Source organism: Phyllostomus hastatus, unplaced genomic scaffold, assembly GCF_019186645.2.
Source record: "Phyllostomus hastatus isolate PE091 unplaced genomic scaffold, TTU_PhHast_1.1 phas_contig_41, whole genome shotgun sequence".
NCBI lineage: Eukaryota > Metazoa > Chordata > Mammalia > Chiroptera > Phyllostomidae > Phyllostomus > Phyllostomus hastatus.
The window spans coordinates 3,223,132-3,231,894 of record NW_025333876.1 but is presented as its reverse complement, the minus strand read 5'-3'; the positions used below and the strand labels follow the sequence as shown (position 1 = coordinate 3,231,894).

The window sequence follows — 8,763 nt, the reverse complement described above, 5'->3', positions numbered from 1 at the left end:
TTAGGCTTCCTCCTCACCCAAGCTCACCCCCTCTCTCCAGTGGAAGCCTCTCTTCCTCTCTCCCCTCTGCTCACTGGGCCTCCTTGCTTCTTCTCCTACATGCTAGCATGTGAATGGAGAGTAAAAAACTAGGAAAAGTCCTGGGTAAGTGGAATAGGGAAACTGAGATAAGAAAATTAAACAAGGTCAAACAATTTAAACAACTTAGCCAGCTAGTGAATTGCAAGACCTTATCTCTCCTAACCAAGGATGCTTGAAAGCAAATGGTTTACACCTCTCCTCCCCAACCAGAGAATATGTAGCTTAAATCACCTTGGTCAGGGAGATAAAAAAACAGAGACCCAATTAATGCCATTTGTGCTAGCCAAACCCAAGGACAGATGATGTCAGGGGAACAAATAACAAAAACCCCATTAAAGCCAGACAGACCCAAGATAAAAGAATAAAGCAAACCAAAAAAATAAAAAATGAAAAATCCAAAACTCCCCAGTACACTCATTTTGATGCATCACCATATTAAAAACACACCTACAAAGCTAATGAATATTCTGCTAAAACCCTCCCTTAAGATTGTCACCCACAGAAGAGGGTAAACAAAGACGGGGTGCTGGTTTACAGGGGTGTCCAACCTGAGGCCCAAGAGGGCTGTGAATCCAGCCCAACACAAGTCATAAATTTACTTAAAACATTATGAGATTTTTGTGTGTGTGATACATGTTGCAGTGTATTTAATGTGTAGCCCAAGACAACTCTTCTTCTTTCAATGTGTCCCGGAGACACCAGAAGTTTGGACACCCCTGTGACATGCCCAAGCCCCTTCTTGGACATGAACTTTTTATAAAACTTCCTCTGAAACTCTCAGGGTCTCCATGAGTCTTACAACCAGGCGGGGAGCAAGCCACAGCAGCTCATCCTGGACTTACCCCTGATCTTGTCTCCAAGGCCCCCTTTTCTCTGACTTCCCAGTGAGCTAACAGCAGCCCCACCTTGGCTCACTTCCTCCCTGTAATGTTTCTAGGGAGCCAGAGCAGAGCACCATGTAGGCTCTCTCCTGTTGCTTCTTCTACTCTAAGCCCTTCCTTCGTTTCATTGTCCCCAGCTTTCATAAACATACCCTCAAATCACCTGGACTGGTGTTGTGAAAACGTTCCTGCACCAAGTCAAGAGCCCACACTCTACAGGCTGGCCTGAGGCAGACCCACTCTGGGCCAGTCCCTGTCCAGTGACAAGATCACAAAGAGCCATGATGAAGAAAATTTAGTCTTTTTACACAGTGGAAATCTTATATTGCCTCACAGAATTCTGACTCCCAAGTTTAAATGCCATAAAATCAGTGGCATAATACCTTTCATACTCCTTAACTATAAACATTATTTTCAGTAACTACTAAAAATAATTTTATTTTTATTTTTAATTTTACCTTGTTTGTTTGATTCCTTTAGTTCTAAAACAACTAACAAAAAGAATTGTCCACTTAAAGATAGAATGCAAACTCTGTAAATATAGCATGTATGAACTAATATTTACACTTACCAAACAAAACAAGTAAGTCCAGCCCACATTCAGGAGAGGGGAATGGAGATCCACCTGTTGAAGGAGGAGTATCAGAGAACTTATGGATACATTTTTACTACACAGCAATTATTTAGAACTGTCAACAGAAGTTTACTGCCGCCAGTCTAATGCCAACAAATATCCCCAATCTGGGGTGCAGAAAAAGGAGACTTTATTCAGAGAAACAGTTTGCAAATCAGGGAAACACAGGCTTCAGAGGAAACCAAGTAAAGGGGAGGCCTGCTTACATATAGAAAACTGCCCATCCTGGTCCCTGATTGGTCCATTTTTATGCAAATGGAGAATCCAAATTTGCATGGTCTGATTGATCCAAATATCACTGTTCTGATTGGTTAGAATTTTGTGTCCTAATTAGTCATTATGGATCCCTTCTGAGTGATCAATAAGATGCAAATGAGGATAAAGCTACTTATGCAGTTCCAATTGGACAATGCAAGTCCCAACTCCTGGGCAAAAACAATACCAGGAGCTTCTTTATAAGAAGCATAGTGCGGAAGGCTTGGCAGATCGGTCAGTGGCTTTCCCTTGAAACGCAGTGTGCACAAGGGGCCTATGTCAGCAACGGCGGCTAGATTTTGGTTAGGAATGTGGGCCCAATTAACCAAGGGAGATCCTTGGCAGACAAAGATATTCCTTCTCAAAATCTATAGAACCAACACAGAGATTCCTGAGGGGAAGAGGATTTTATTGTTCATGGTGTTTAGAAATGTTGGTTCTAAACAAGTTGAGGGTAAAAAACAATTATCTTTAAGAGATTTTTATTATGTCTTTTCATGCTTTACAGACAATATGCCCCATGTTATCCACAGATGAGGTGTACCACAAAATAGAAGAAAAACACTTATGGGAAGATGTAGAGAGTTGTGAATCAAGTGTGGTCCTTCAGAAAGGTGTGTTGAAGTCATAGCATGGTGAATGAAGACACGGCCCCTACACTTAGAGAACACACAGCCTAGTCCAGCGCACAATGGTCAAGAACACAGGTGATTATGAAACAAAATGGTAATTGCTCTAATAAACAAATGGCAAAACTGACATGTTGTGAGAGAAGGGAAAGTTTATTATGGTCACTGATCCCTAAGTATGTCTTGGAGGATGAATTGGAGGTCCAGGCAAGGCTGGAAAGGGAGGAGAAGGGACATTTTATTAAGAGGAGGGAACTTAGATCAGAACATTAAGTTTCTGAACTGGGATTCAGCATATCTGCATGTAAACTTCCAGGTAGGGAGTTGTAAAAGTTGCAGGTATACAAGTAGGTCGAGGTCAATGCTGCATGTCTTGCTTAGGAATTTGAAACTTATCTCAATGGCAACATGTGAACATGCACCCACTAAAGCAGAAAAAAAAACCCAGCCACTTTTATATTTGAGAGGCTTTTTTCTGTGTGTTTGTTTGTTTTTATAGCAATGCGAAGAATCCATGGGCATAGAGCATGATTGAAAGGTAAAAAGACCCAATGTGAACATGTTACAGTAATTGAGAGATTTCAAAAAGGTCAAGGCCAGGACTGGGATGGTTATGGACAGAAACCATGGGAGGGAGAGGACAAAGGCAGACTTGAGCTGAATGGATGGAGTGAGGCAGTTCTGGGAGGACAGAGGCCAGCCTGTCTTGTTCACTAGCACCCCACATGGTGTCCACCACACAGTGGCACTCAGTGCATTTTGATCTGTCTTCAGTGGCACTGGTTCTCTCCTTAGCCTTGTCCAGTCTACTGTGGAGCCTGTTACAGGCATTCTTCATTTCTGCTATAGTGTTTCTGATGTTGAGCATTTTCTTTTGATGCCTTCTTAGCATTTTCATCTCTCCACTTACATTACCCATCTATTCTTGCAAATGATCTGCTTTTTCCAAAAGAGCTCTTAAAATATTAATGATAGCAATTTCAATTGCCTGCTCAATAATTCCAAAATCTCTGCCATATCTGCATCTGGTCCTGATGTCCTTTTGATTGTTTTTGCCAGCTGTTTAGCATGCTTTGCTGTTTTTTGTTCAAAGTCGCACATAACACATCATGTGTTATGTAGGTAATAGGAACTGAGGACGATGGGCATTTAGTGTAACATTTATGTTAATCTGGTGAGGATTTTAGGCTGCATTTATCTTTGTTGTAGCTGCATTTACCAGAGGCTGCAAAGCCTGTGCCTCACAGATTCTTCTGGGATGATCAACTCTTATTTCCCTGAAGTTCTGTAGGCAGTGGTCAGGTATGGAGGATAGGAAGCATTCTTATGCAAACTTAAAATTAAATATCAGTCTTTTAGCCCTGGCTGGTGTGGCTCAGTAGATTGAGCACTCACCTGCAAACCAAAGGGTCTCTGGTTTGATTCCCAATCAGGGCACATGCCTGGGTTGTGAGCCAGGTTCCCAGTAGGGGACATGTAAGAGGCAACCATACATTGATGTTTCTCTCCCTCTCTTCCCTCTCTTCCCCTCTGTCTAAAAATCAATGAATACAATGTTTAAAAATATATCAGTCTTTTAGTGCACCTGTGTCTCTGAGCTGTGACCTCTACACATATTTATTAGCTTTTTCTTTTTCTCTCCCTCAGTGAGACAGGAAAGCTGGACAGAGCTGGAGCCAGGTTGGGTGAGTCTTTTTCCTCAGAGAGGAGACCTCTGTTATGAGAACCCTCTATGAGTATTTGAAAATAGTAAACATCTCCCTCCCTCTGCCTGAGCCAAAGGAGGATCCTTCTTGGCTCTTCATCTTAAGAACCTTGTGAGGTTCCTGCCGACAAAACCAAAAATGGTAGAGCTCTCCCAAGTCAGTGGAACCTAGGAGTTTCTCACGCTCTTGCCAGTCCACACCTGGCCTGCAGCAATTGATCCAAAGTGCCATCTCACTGTTCCTGCTAGCACGTGGCTCAGTTCCTTCTTTGCAGATCAGGAGATCTTGGATTTGCCTGTGTCTGGATCACGGGGTATGGCTGTGCCCTGCGCCCATAGTCTCTGATGGGTGCGAGGTAAGGCACTAAGTTTCAGCTTGGTCATCTTATTTTGCTCCGAGTGTGAGGGTTATGACTTCCAGGCTCTTTACTCATTAGAGCTGAAACAGGAAGTCCCTCAGTACATTCTGTTGAGTTAATTAATCACAAGAAACTGGACTAAGTGAACACCTGTGGAGGGAGTGCGCCAGAGGGAGGAAGCATGGATGTGGCCAGTCTGGCTGGGTGAGAAGTTGAACACTAGATAGGACACAGTGGGAAGGGAAAAAAATTTAAATCTCGTTAATTTAGAGTTCTGCGTAATAATGCTCTCTGTACTTTCGAATTGTGTTCAGATTACCTGCAGGTTTTGTACATATTACAAATCTGTGTATTATGAGGGTGACGGGGGATAAATGTGCGGTAAACCACATTCCAGTCGGTCAAGGTCCATGTGAATGCAGACAACACAGCTGCCTGGGGGCTCGGGTCCCCTTCGGTGTCAGACACGAGGTGGCATGACCGCACTGTGCTTGTGGCCCTTGGGAGCACAGTGGCCTGGAGGACACAGTAGCAAAAGCTGAATAATGGTGGGAGAATGTAGGAGTGGATGGCTAGGAAGGTACATTTTACTCTCCCGGGGCTTGTGCCTGGATTGGAACTCCTCCTTAAAAACCCTTTAAGCATCTCAGCTGCCTTCTTCAACTCCGCCTTAGGAAAATGGAGAAGTAAAGCTGGGAAGTGGCAGGGCCTGGATTCCGAGGAAGGTATCTCCACGTGTCCGTGACCACAGGACTATTACATGACAAACAGGTTCTGTGAAGAAAAACACACTCAATTCCGTTTGGTTTCAGCCTTCTTGTGGTTAAAGTACAGGGGTTGGACGACAGGATTTCTGTGGTCTGTGAGTCTCCACTGTTCTGAGTCTGGTTTTGAGTAGGATGGTTCCAGCAGTCCCAAATTTCACACAGGTTCTTCTTTCATTTCACAACAGCTATTTCTCTATTCTTAAGAAACATTTCTAGATAAAGGGCTCTCGACTGCCTGCCAGTAGTTGGCTTCCTTCCTGTTTACCTTGTACTACCTGTGACATTCAAGAATGCTGATTTGCCATGTGGTTGCTGGTTCAAGTTTAAAGCTTATGGAATCACTTGGGGAAAAAATCAACCCTTGAGAGTTCTGAGGGGTTTTTGTGTACAATTGTTCTATCACTTTCCTCTCTCATTTCTTTCTAAATACTTTTTTGTGATTATAAATAAATGCATGTTTATTTTTGAAAATGTGGAGAATTACAGAAAATGCCACTATGGTATTTAATACACAAGTAAAAATTGTTAGTAATCCCACCACTCAGCCAGAATTGCTATAAACAGTTGTATGTTACTTTATGGGCTTTTTCTACACATTAATATGCATACTTATTTTTAATGCAGTTGGGATATACTATATACTTTGTATTTCTTGTTTTTCCACTTATGTTGCAGCATGAAAACTTTCTCATGTAATTAAACATCCTGCAAAAATAAAGCACATCTGCCTTTCTAGACATCCTCTGTTGCTTTATACATATAATTACATAGTCACATAGTGTTACATATTTAGAGTTATATATTCAATTATTAACAACCTTATGCAAATCCAAGTAGCTAAATTTCTATATCAATTTATTATTATTTATCAGTGTGACTTGCTGAGTAGATGAATTACCCTCAAACTGTTAATGGCTTTATGCACGTTAAATTATGATTCTGAAAAATATTTTACCAGTTGACTTTTTACTATCAGTCTATGGCAGTTTGTTCATTTCACCTCAGGCTGGCCAAATGGATTTTATCTTAAAAACAAAATCTTGGCTCATTTTAATGTGGAAAATGATGCTTTACTAGTACCCTAATGTGAGTTCATTTGATTACCAGTGGGACTAAGCATTTTTCCCTCTTTTTTCTGATATAGAATAAAATTTTAGCTAGAAGTAGAATTAGTGTGAGGGTTACACATTTCAGACTGGCTTTATGAATTAAAACTTTTCATTTCTCCATCAGCTTGGAGTCTGAGGTCTAGCAGGCGATGGCCAAGAACACAGTGGCAGTTGTGCCAGCACCCACTGCCCCAGAACAGTTTGATTTCAGAGCTGGCAAGTGTCACCATGTGCAGCACACCAGTGACTTGAAGATAGCCTAAGACTTAGCTTTGAAATCAGACCCTCTGACCATGCAAGGAAAGCACAATTTTCCCAAAGAAACCTCCAATGGATGTGTGGGAAAAGAGGAAGCGCACCTGTGTAAACCATGTATCTCGAGGGCCACATACTAAAGAGTACAGCTTGTGCTCAGCAGCATTTCACAGACAGCCAACCTGATCTTAGAACCACGGGAAAATGTGTGACCTTGGCAACACATTACCACATACACAACAAAGAGCAAAGAGATCCTTGGATATTTTTGATGAGAGATCACATCCACTCACAGGAGTAAAGCTTCCAGAGGAATACATTAAACATGATCCTGAACACAAATTTATTCACAGATTTACTCGTACTCTTTTTAGTGCCCACAGCTAAGAGCTGGCTGAGTGATAGTGACTTTGGTTTACTTAAAAATGTTTTAACTTATGCTCAGATGGACATTTGTCCCTCTAACTGGAAAAGAACAGCTGTGGAAGCCATTCTTTTGCCTCCAAGGTTTGGGATGGTCAGGCAGTGTGGAAGGTGAACTACTGGCAGATCTTCACGAATGAGATGAAAGGCATTTGGTGGGCCGACTGTAACCAAATGCAGGTCTGGCTGCCTGCTGCCACAAAAGTCAAAACTCAAGAGGCAGGTGCTGATGTAAAGGAACATGGTTTATTTGCAGATGCTGGCCATCTGGAAGATGGGGGACTCATGTCTCAAAGCCCATCTCCACCTCTCAGTGCAGGCAGAGGTTTTTATAAGGAGGGAGAGGAACAGAACAAAGATCAAGGGTGGGGCTGGTTGCAAAGTTCTCTAAGTGGAAATGAGCACAGTCCATTCCAATAAGGCAAGTGATGGTCCTGTGTGCCTCATCCTGGTTTAGTCATTCTGACTTCAGGTCATCCCAGCTTCACATCATCTCAGCTTCACATCACCCTGACTCCATGGATGAAGATCAGCAAATCTCCTGGAACTGGGATGCTTAAAGGTCGGGGTCTGTATCTATTGAAGTCAGTTCCTAGGATTCTTACACAAACATGCTGTTCATCTACAAGCTACATATTAGTCAAAGTCGGCAATTGCAGAAACAATGTCAAGAGAATGGTGGGGTGGGTTACAATTTTTCATGGTTAAAATTTCCCACTGTTACAACTACTTCAGCTTAATATTAATATTCCTGCCAGTGTTTACATCAAAGAGTACTTCAACCTTTGAAACTAGGTTGAACAACAACCTGACTTTTCTATTTGCTCCTCTTAGCAAAGAAAAGGCACAGAATCTAGTGGCCATTTCTAGACTATGTGAAGACATATATAAAGACCTGTGCAGAGCTGCTGTAAGAGATCTTTCAACATTAGTAGTTTAATTGGTATTCAGTGCTATGAGGTCATCCTGTCTTGAGGGACAAATGAGAGTTTGTAACATCATGAGCCCCTCATCTACAAGGACTGGAGAAATATCTTCCCTCCAGCTCAAAAGCCAGCAAAGTTAGTACTTTCATCTAAAAGACAGACATTGAATTCAGCAGACTCGTGGATGGCAAGGACTATGCTCATAGGAAAGAATGGGACCTTGTCCATGCAACCCACTCCTTGTCCTTTTTAACGTAAGAGTTACAAACACGGCCCCACAGCAAAAGCTCCCAACCCATACACAGACGTAGGCTGATAGCTGTCAACTATGTGAGGCTTTTTTATTGAAGTTTAAAGTTTTAGACTTTAGAAATACTACATGACTTTTATGTCTTTCCCATTTTTCTGAAGCCCCCTTCCCAACATTGCTGCATGTTCCTTTAGACTCACTGCAGTAGCACCATTAAAACATGGGGCCCGGAACAACTCAGAAAGTCACTTAGGAGTAGACTGCATCATTGCTAGGCATTGAAGGATTCTTCCTGCTGCACCATTGATTCTGCTAGTCATCACCATCAATCATTTAAACCAAAAAAATGCTAATAACACTTGTCTTCAACTTCTTTGCAAGCACTCCTTAGCATATTAGTATGTTTGGGAAAATAAGAGAAAGTGTCAGCCATTGATTATCTACTTCTATTGGGTCCACGCTGCATATCTTAAGAACTATAATGATGCT

The 8,763-nt window shown here is 42.0% G+C and overlaps 1 pseudogene; it reads left to right on the top strand.

Moving 5' to 3' along the window:
• The first annotated feature begins 2,005 nt into the window (after positions 1–2,005).
• LOC123822684 lies at positions 2,006–8,073 on the top strand (annotated as a pseudogene).
• Positions 8,074–8,763: the final 690 nt, after the last annotated feature.